Below are 10451 nucleotides of genomic sequence, written 5' to 3' on the forward strand. Positions count from 1 at the left end.
TGGGATTGAATGGAGAACATGATGGTAATACATATATATCTATTTCTGTTTAATACCGTGCCTTATTTCATAGTCCCCTTGGGAGAAGTTTCTCTTTGTGTCTGGATCTAGTTAGGTTGTGTACAGGGCTACAACTCAAAGTAAAGCCTGTGGGGTCCCCTACAGGATAGCTCCCGCATTACACTAACTGCCAAAACCAGCGCACACACATAATCTCCTTTGTAGCTGAACATTGTGTGCCCGAAGAGGATTCTACGATGACGGACAGACAACTGAGCCAATGGCGGAAGACTACAGACTACACCCCAGCTGAACCAATCCAAAGATCCGATCTTCCAGAATCAACCTACTTTCTGTTCTATATATAAGTGGTGTACTGATTGTAACGGTCTCTTTGCCTGCCGTTCCGTACGAACTAACGGGGGAGCCGTAATTACGCTGTTCTAGATATCTTCACTCTGAATAAACTGTCGCTTGTCATACAATTTACCACCTTGTCTGAATCGATCCTTGACCGACTCGCCCGTCTACATATCTAATTTCTAACATCCCTCTGGCATGCATATTTCTGTATGATTTAACACATGTTTGAATCCCACTTCCTTGATATTTTGAAGTTCATTTTAGTCCTCCTCCGTGCATGTTTTGTTCCATACCTGTGCCTTGGAGAAAAGAACTATAGCCCTCCAAGTCTAATACGCTATACACAACAGCAGCCTACAGTGTTAACTTATTGAGAATGTATATCATTGCATTTAACATTCAAACCTCTTTTGAACTCTTCAGATCTTAACCGGATCAAACTGGAATGTTAATATATTACCCTAAGTCAAACTGGTTTTGGTGTCTTAGACACAAAAGGTTGTTTTCTCCTCATAGTAAAAACACTGTTTCATGGTTTGGATTAAAAACACTGGGTATTTGTTACGTAGAACTTTGTTTTTTGGGGGGGAAAGCTATACTTAGCTCTACTGCTGTTTGTATAGAGGCCTAGTTAGAATTGTATTGCAATGACAGGTGAAGTGCTTGTTGAAATCATGCTGCCTTGCTGCTCATTCCTTAAAGTACTTATACCAACGAATACCTGTTTGTCTGTAGCCATAGCTGTTCTTAACCTGTTCAACTCTGACGCCCTCTGGTGGCATTTTATAAACGATGCATAATATTGTATACTGCCCTCATAAAGTACATTTCGGTCCTTACAGAAACATGCTTAGGGAAAGGGAAAGGGGAATACCTAGTCAGTTGTACAACGGAATGTATTCAACTAAAATGTGTCTTACGCATTTAGCCCAACCACTCTGAATCAGAGATGTGCGGGGTCTGCCTTAATCGACATTCACGTCATCGGCGCCCGGGGAACAGTGGGTTAACTCCCTTGCTCAGGGGCAGAATGCCAGTTAAGTACTGTTAGAAAGCTAAGAACTGTGGGATTCTGATAATCGTCAGTAAAAATGTGACTATTACAGAGCCCGAGATAGGGGGGAGGTCCCAATTGTCAGTTGTTGGGGAATAAGAGATTTGAAAGTCTAGGTTCGACATGAAATATGTAACCAATTACTCTCTCTAAACATGTGCACATTTCCATAGGAACAGAGCCATTTTAAAAGTGCGGGGTTTGTGCAACGTTTATCGTTTGACAGGATATACACATAAGAAAGCTGAAGTCTCTATCCATACATTGATGTAAATGTTCCCTTGTCTGATTCCCAGTTCGTCCACTCGCTAGCAGTCGGAGATCACATGAGTTCTCTTGGCCACTTGAAACCAGTTGCGTCTGGATCCTGTCATTTCCTAATGAGCCGCCCCCAGGTGGTGAGGGTAGGCAACAATTTGTAACTGGATCCTGGACTTCCTGACAGGCCGTCCCAGGTGGTGAGGGTAGGCAACATCATATCCTCCATGCTGACCCTCAACACGGGGACCCCTCAGGGGTGCCTGCTTAGGCCCTTCCTGTACTCCATGTTTACCTGCGGCTCCATCACCATCATTAAGTTTGCCAATGACACAACTGTGGTAGGGCCTGATCACCAACGACGATGAGACAGCCTATAGGGAGGAAGTCAGAGACTTCAAAGAGAGTTTGGTATTTTTCCTGGAGGGCCACAATGTGTAGTAATCTTTGGCCAAACCAGGCACACTAGAGTCTATGGAGCGATATGATGTTGAATCTGAAATTCAGTTTGTGTTGGCACTAATATCACTCCATAACATTCTAGCTATATGTCTTGGTTAATGCCTGGTTGGAAAAAATGAAAAAAAAAGACTGTAGCTCCTAAAGACATGATGGGCCACCACTTGGGTAGAAGCACTATATGGTCCTGTAGCCTACTTTGTCACATGTAAACAAGTTTAGGATGCCAAATGTTACCAAACATCCTACGCTTCCATTAGTCCCAGTCAAACTTATCTTGACCTTTATCAACCCTACTGCATATTCCCTTTAGCTTTCATTTCAATTTCATTTTATTGTACTTTGTTTGGGATGGCACAAGACACTTAAAAAAAGTATGATTTTCTCATAACAATGGAATTTTAATTCTCTGTTGCTCAATACTGTATGCTATTCGCACACAGTTGTCTGTTGTAGATCTAGAACCACTGACAGAATAGGGGAGTATCTGTGGCCACGTGATAAAACACTAGTCTGGTATCAGTAGTCTGAAAATAGGAGGAAACCAGTTGGACATGTACATCAACATATGGCAGTTGACATTAATATTGTCAAAAACTCATCCTCGATGTCTCACACCTGTTGAATGAACTTGTGCCTTTGGCCAGGATCCAATTTTCCCACGGAGCTGGTGTGTAAAGGACCATATAAAATCATCTGAATGAGGCTTGTTCATGTTTCAGTGGGATTATAGCATAGTTATAAACAGTTAGTTAATTTAGTGTGTCAGTTTGGTGGAGATCCAAAATGAATGTAAAATCCAGACAGTTGAGGAATGACACGCAGTATGACATGAGCGATACCAAAAACATAGCTACTGCAATCAGTTTACAACCAGGAGTTTCTTTTTTAAATTTGTTTATTGCTTAAACACAAATTTTAACACAGCATAAACCAATAATGATCAAATTAGAAATCAAAGCAGTGGTAGGTTTTATGGGGAAAACATTCAATCAAATCACATACACATGGTTAGCAGATGTTATTGCGAGTGTAAATGCTTGTGCTTCTAGTTCCGACCGTGCAGTAATATCGAACAAGTAATCTAACAATTTCACAACTACCTTATACACACACAAGTGTAAAGGAATGAATAGGAATATGTACATATACATTTATAATATATATATAATATAAGTGACACATTTATTACATCATATTTGTAATGATTAAAGTGGCTATAGATGGAGTCAGTATGTTGGCAGCAGCCACTCAATGTTAGTGATGGCTGGTTAACAGTCTGATGGCCTTGAGATAGAAGCTGTTTTTCAGTCTCTCGGTCCCAGCTTTGATGCACCTGTACTGACCTCGCCTTCTGGATGACAGCAGGGTGAACAGGCAGTGGCTCGGGTGGTTGTTGTCCTTGATGGTCTTTTTTGCCTTCCTGTGACATCGGGTGGTGTAAGTGTCCTGGAGGGCAGGTCGTTTTTCCCCGGTGATACGTTGTGGAGTTGCTGTACCAGGCGGTGATACAGCCTGACAGGATGCTCTCGATTGTGCATCTGTAAAGGTTTGTGACCGTTTTTGGTGACAAGCCGAATTTCTTCAGCCTCCCTGTATAAGCCATTTAGCAATAACTTTGACCCAAAGCGACGATCATGCTTGCTTCGTCCCGCAAAGTATTGTTCCTAGAGATACTGAATATGGCGTTGTTAAGTGGAGACGTTATTTTCGTTTGAGTTGGTTGATCAAGGACGCAAGGCTACACGTACAGAAGCTTCTGCAACGAGTCGTCTGTATAAACAATAGTTTGTTGTGGGACGAAGCAATGGCCATGCACATAAACATTTTATGTATGGGTGCTCCCAGGAATCGAACCCATTATTCTTGCGTTGCAAGCGCCATGCTGTACCAACTGAGCTACAGGACCACAGACAACAAGAGTTTCTCTCAAGATTAGAATACTTGTTGTAGCTATACAGTAAACGTTAGCTAACGTGCTATCCACAGTAGCTAGCCAGGGCTACAGTTTGCATCCATTCCATACTTGTTAATTCACGTTTAGCTCATGTAATTTGTAATAACTATCTCTGAAGTTTATTTTGCTGCCACCATGGTGAACCACGTGTATTTCTGCGTGGGCCACCATCTTTTCTCATTTCAACTTTGACCCTTCGCCTCTGACCCAACAACACATGTAATGCTTCTGTCCTCGTTTATTCAAAACTGGTTTGTAGTCGCCGTCAAGCGTTCATCTCAAATTACTGCATTTGATTTGTTATTTTTATTTTATTAAATGATTTAACCTTATTTAACGAGGCAAGTCAGTTAAGAACACATTCTTATTTACAATGTTATGTATTGCTCATCATTGGTGTCGGCTGTTGTTTACTTATTTATTTGTTGTCTCATCACATTATTGTACAAAAAAACAGAAACGTAGCTAATACACCAGTATTTATTGTTTCGAGTGGTCTTTTTAGTGGTATGGGGATCCAGTATTGCGTCGCTGATTGCATTGATTGACAGATCATCCCTGAAGTTGTTTTATTACGTAAAAGTGCATTCACATTATGACGTTGGCTGAGTTACCGTATATAATGCGATAGTTTCTCTCTTTGGTAATCACTTGGTAAAGTTTTACATGATGGGAACATAGGCTCCAGCCATAGACTTTAACCATGGAGGATAATAAGGTAAGCCTATGAATTGCTAACAGAGAAGCCCCATGCAGTGGTGCAGGAACCGCTGCACCGTCTTTTTTTATGCTGCAGCAGGAACCACAGGGTTTACAGGACATGACAGTAGGGGTGCCGCAAGTAGTGGCAGCTGGGTGGCGGTGTGGGCTAACGTTAATGTGGCGCTAATATTATCATTTTTAATATTGTTTAAAAAAATGCATGCATTATAATAACCTATACATCAAACCGTGCTTCTACACCTGCATTGCTTGCTGCTTGGGGTTTTAGGCTGGGTTTCTGTACAGCACTCTGAGATATCAGCTGATGTACGAAGGGATATATAAATGGATTTGATTTGAAATATGATCCTTGCAAAGATAACAGCAGTAGGCTATTTATCATAATTCTACCGAAAATATAATAATAATAATAATAATAAGTGACTCCATAACGCATTAATTATGAATCTTGATATCAGGCAGTAGGATCTATGTGTATTTATAGCGAAAACCTGTCCTGTAAATTTTTTTAATATATTGGACATTATAAACTGGTTGTTTTGAGTCCTGAATGCTGATTGGCTGAAAGCTGTGGTATATCGGAGCGTATACCACGGGTATGGATATACCACGGGTATGACGAAACATTTATTTTTACTTTCCTAATTAAGTTGGTAACCATTTTATAATAACTGTGCGTTGTGTCATGTGTAAGAACAGCTCTTAGCTGTGGTATATTGTCCATATCCATGAGCATTTAAAGAATGGTCTTTTTTCTTCCAGAGTTTAAACGAAGAGGATCCACATGATCATCAAAGTTTGGAAGGTCAAGTCCAGAAAATGAAGAATGATATCCTGGGTTTAAACTATCCAGAAGATAGTGAAGTGAAGGATCCCCTGCCTCAGATCGAGCTGAAGGCTGTGACAAGGAGAAAAGTTAAGGTGAGAGAATAGACTGAGGAGAGAAAGGGAAATCTGGGGTCTTACATGTCCACACTTTAAACCTGTCCAATATGCCATATAACATGTTGTTGTGAGGTTGGAGGGTAAATTGTCCTTACAACAGACTTCCATCTCTTAATATTCAATCACCAATTGTTTACTGTAGCTCTTCTCAAAGGCCTGTATAGCAACGGCAACATACAGTATGTCATTGACTGTATTGTCTTTTTAGACCAAGAGGAGGACCAGTGCCAACAGGTCCACAGTTGAACAGAGCACTGATACTGATGCAGCCGAGAGAGATTTTGTTGATAATCAGAGTGATGAAGATGAGGATAAGGTGAAGAAGAATCCCCTGCCTCAGATGGAGCAGGATGCCGTGAAGAGAAATAAAGTCAAGGTAAGGGAATAGATTGAGCAGAGATGTGGATATTTGTGATATCTTTCATATCTATAACCTGCCCCTATAGCATGTTGCTCTGAGGAAGGTAAATTGCCCATGCAATACCCTTTTATCTCCTAATAGTAAATCTAGGGCTGACCCCATTTGGTCGACAGTTTGGTCAATAGGCTGTTGGTTGACTGGGATTTCTTAAGTCGAGCAGTCGCAAAAGTTTTTTTTTCTTCATGGTGCACATGGACACCTGTCTGATTCGCGCCTGTCTCAGTTGACTAATCCATTGCCAAGGCCACAGGGATGGCATAGTCCATCACGCTAAGACGTGATACTGAAATTGTATATGGTTATATTATGTAACAATAATGGTGCAACACTAATAAATCAAATATTATTTTATAACAAATGCGCTTTCTCCTGCATTGGATACGGTCGCTGTCCGTGGTTCTGAAACATAATCTTCAGTGCTCCGTAGAATTGCCGCCCTTTCCTATGTTGCTATGTGCATAATAGCAAAGTTAACCAGCATATTGGGATTGAGAACAATGTTGCAGAGGCAGCAGCAGAGACGGGGAAACAGCCCTTGCCTTAGCCTAATTGTCTAAGAAAATTGAGGAGAGAGGAAAACCCAAATAAATTAGGTCTATAATCAATAGCCTAATTGTTAAATGTGCCTGGCTTTGTAAATCATCCATATATTACCAGTTAAAAGGGTTTTTCTTTATTTTTTACTATTTTCTACATTGTAGAATAATAGTGAAGACATCAAAACTATGAAATAACACATATGGAATCATGTACGTATCAAAAAAGTGTTAACCAAATCAAAATCTATTTTATATTTGAGATTCTTCAAAGTAGTCACCCTTTGCCTTAATGACAGCTTTGCACACTCTTGGCATTCTCTCAACCAGCTTCATGAGGTAGTCACCTGGAATGCATTTCATAAATGAACATGTGTGCCTTGTTAAAAAATTAAGTAAAGGAATTTCTTTCCTTCTTAATGCATTTGAGCCAATCAGTTTGAGCCAAGACAGAAGATAGCCCTATTTGGTAAATGACCAAGACCATATTAAGGCAAGAATAGCTCAAATAAGCAAAGAGAAACAACAGTCCGTCATTACTTTAAGACATGAAAGTCAATCCGGAAAATTTCAAGAACTTTGAACGTTTCATCAAGTGCAAAAACCATCAAGTTGCAAAAACCATGAAGCACTATGATGAAACTGGCTTTCATGAGGACCGCCACAGGAAAGGAAGACCCAGAGTTAACTCGGCTGCAGAGGATAAGTTCATTAGAGTTAACTGCACCTCACATTGCAGGCCAAATAAATGTTTCCACAGAGTACAAGTCACAGACACATCTCAACATCAACTGTTCAGAGGAGACTGCGTGAATCAGGCCTTCATGGTCAAATTGCTGCGAAGAAAGCACTACTAAAGGACACCAATAATAAGAAGAGACTTGCTTGGGCCAAGAAACACGAGCAATGGACATTAGACTGGTGGAAATCTGTCCTTTGGTCTGATGAGTCCAAATTCCAAAAAATGTCTTTGTGAGAGTAGGTGTACAGATGATCTCCGCATGTGTGGTTCCCACCATGAAGCATGGAGGAGGTGTGATGGTGTGGGGGTGCTTTGCTGATGACACTGTCTGTGATTTATTTAGAATTCAAGGCACACTTAACCAGCATGGCTACCATAGTATTCTGCAGTGATACGCCATCCCATCAGGTTTGCGTTTAGTGGGACTATCATTTGTTTTTAAACAGGACAATTACCCAACACATCTCCAGGCTGTGTAAGGGCTATTTGACCAAGAAGGAGAGTGATGGAGGGCTGCATCAGATGACCTGACATCCACAATCACCCAACCTCAACCCAATTGAGATGTTTTGGGATGAATTGGACCACAGAGTGAAGGAAAAGCAGCCAATAAGTTCTTAGCATATGTGGGAACTCCTTCAAGACTGTTGGAAAAGCATTCCAGGTGAAGCTGGTTGAGAGAAAGCCAAGAGTGTGCAAAAATGCCATCAAGGCAAAGGATGGCTACTTTGAAGAATCTCAAATATAAAATATATTTTGATTTGTTTAACACTTTTTGGTACCTAAATGATTCCATATGTGTTATTTCATAGTTGTGATGTCTTCACTACTATTCTACAATGTAGAAAATAGTACAAATAAAGAAAAGCCTTGAATCAGTAGGTGTGTCCAAACTTCTAACTGGTACTGTATACATATATACAGGAGTAAGACAGCTTCTGTTGCCTGTTTGAGTATTTGTTTAATAGCCTACTGATTCTGTGAGCACCAAGCCTCATGCACCGGCAAAATGTTGAATTAAGCCATTTCACAGATTCGGCTGTTTTTAATCTTTGCTATGCTGTAATAATACAGTGTCACCATCGGGCTCTTTCCTGAGTCATTTGTGTGTCAAACAGTGTGCTTAAAGCATCAGCCAAGCTCAGTGCCTATGTAGGTGATTGTATTCAAACACATAGGCTGTGTCTGATATGGAAAAATAGATTTTAACATTAGAACAGGATGACTCTCGGTCGACAAATATTATTTTTTGTCGGGGACAGCCCTGCAATCAGTCTTACCCTTGCTCTACTCAAAGGGCTGTATTGGAATGGCTTCATACAGTATCTACGTGTATATCATTGACTGTATTGTCTTTTTAGGCCAAGAGAAACAAAGTGGAGCAGATCACTGATGCAGGTCATAAATTAAACTCTAATTTCACTGAATGTAATCCTTTTGCATGTAAATGTAATTTAGTATGGATATCTATTGAGCAGAGGACTAATAGCAGAGTGCACATGTTATACTTTCTTGGCTACTTAACTTCACAAAGTACACAAAGTTGGCTAATACATATTTGCCTCAGAAGGTTACATGTTTTCTGACTTCTTTACCTTGGTGAATGCTGCTTTGCACACAGGTCCCTCTACATCTGTGGAATTCTCTGGGATGGCAGTTCAGGGGACATCTCACCAGGGACAATCTAATGAAAAGATCCTAAGTGAGTGTGTCTCCAGGGCCTGTCAGACCAGGGCTCTTGACCTCCCGCCAATCGATCCGGATGCTTTCAACCCGATTATCATCCGGTTTCTGGAAAAACTTACTGAGGAGTATGTCCAAACTTCTATTGTAGTATTTGAATGCAATGTCATCTGGAGGATTTTATAAATTGTATGTGTGTTGGTGTGCTTTTTGGTGCTAAAAACATCTAATTATCTCCTATAGGCAATGGAGGCAGTTAAGCATTGGCAGGATGGACCCTGTAAGTCCCTTAACCCTGAAAATGATTCATAGATATATTAATAGATGTTTCAAGAATATTAGATACAAACCTTTTATCTATCTACAGTATCATCCACATTATCACAAACAGTTTCATTCAAATAGCTTTTTAGTAGCCTACTGCTTTTCATGCTTTCCAATGTATGCCACTTTCATGATTCTCATGAACATATGTGAGATTGTTGGTATCTCTTCGAGGAGCTTGGTTTCAGAGCCCGGCTATGAGTAATTTACCTACACTGTTTCGGTCCTACAGGTGATGAGGGCATTGCTTGCAGAGATGTGCCTGGAGATTGTGCGGTTTGTATCTGAGGCCATCCTGGAGGTCATCATCCCTGCAATTTTCCGTTTTGTACAGATATACAGCCATGTGTCTCCAGTATCCAGCAAGTCTCTGACAGAATCAGAGAGATCCTCTAGCACAAACCTGAAGGTTCGCAAGAGAGGCAGCAGCAAATCCTCAAGGTCTTGCACGGCCAAATCAAGCTCCTCTCGTAATGGGTATGTTCAGTCATTCCTAAAGAAACCGGTTTCACCTAACTATTCATAACCCATTTTGTGAAAATATGTTTTGTTATCTGTGTAACAGTTTACTCTTAATGACCAGTTTAACTGATTACTGAATGATGTATTAATGTCACTACCGTGTCTACTATTGAATATGGAATGCTGTATTGTTTGCTTTGTATTCTCAAAGGTCTCAGACAGTGTTGCCAAATACTCAGGGAGATGGTGAGTCGATATCATCTGAGCCACTCAGTGACTTTTTTGGGATCACTGAGGACAGTCTCCTCACTGGTGTCCAGGATTCCTTCAAAGAGTCGCTGAACAATGTCCTCTGTTTCCAAAGAGAGGGCCAGGTAGACACTCAAAGTCTATCCCGGGTTATTGTTGGAGAAGTGTCAAAGAAGGTCAATTCCATAATCTCTGTGGCCATCCAAACTCCCGTCTCTGGGCGAATGTCCCCTGTCATTTTTGCCAGTGGTGGTGTCTCCAGCACCAAGGTGGTT

At 40.8% G+C, this 10451-nt stretch overlaps 1 long non-coding RNA gene across 1 annotated transcript; it reads left to right on the forward strand.

Annotated features, from left to right (window-relative positions):
* The first annotated feature begins 3638 nt into the window (after nucleotides 1–3638).
* On the forward strand, nucleotides 3639–6147 carry LOC116368066 (uncharacterized). Its single transcript, XR_004208472.1, has 3 exons — nucleotides 3639–3683; nucleotides 5577–5735; nucleotides 5968–6147. It is a non-coding gene; the product is annotated as an uncharacterized LOC116368066 (long non-coding RNA).
* The last annotated feature ends 4304 nt before the right edge of the window (nucleotides 6148–10451 follow it).

Source organism: Oncorhynchus kisutch, unplaced genomic scaffold (genome assembly GCF_002021735.2).
Source record: "Oncorhynchus kisutch isolate 150728-3 unplaced genomic scaffold, Okis_V2 scaffold1813, whole genome shotgun sequence".
Lineage (NCBI taxonomy): Eukaryota > Metazoa > Chordata > Actinopteri > Salmoniformes > Salmonidae > Oncorhynchus > Oncorhynchus kisutch.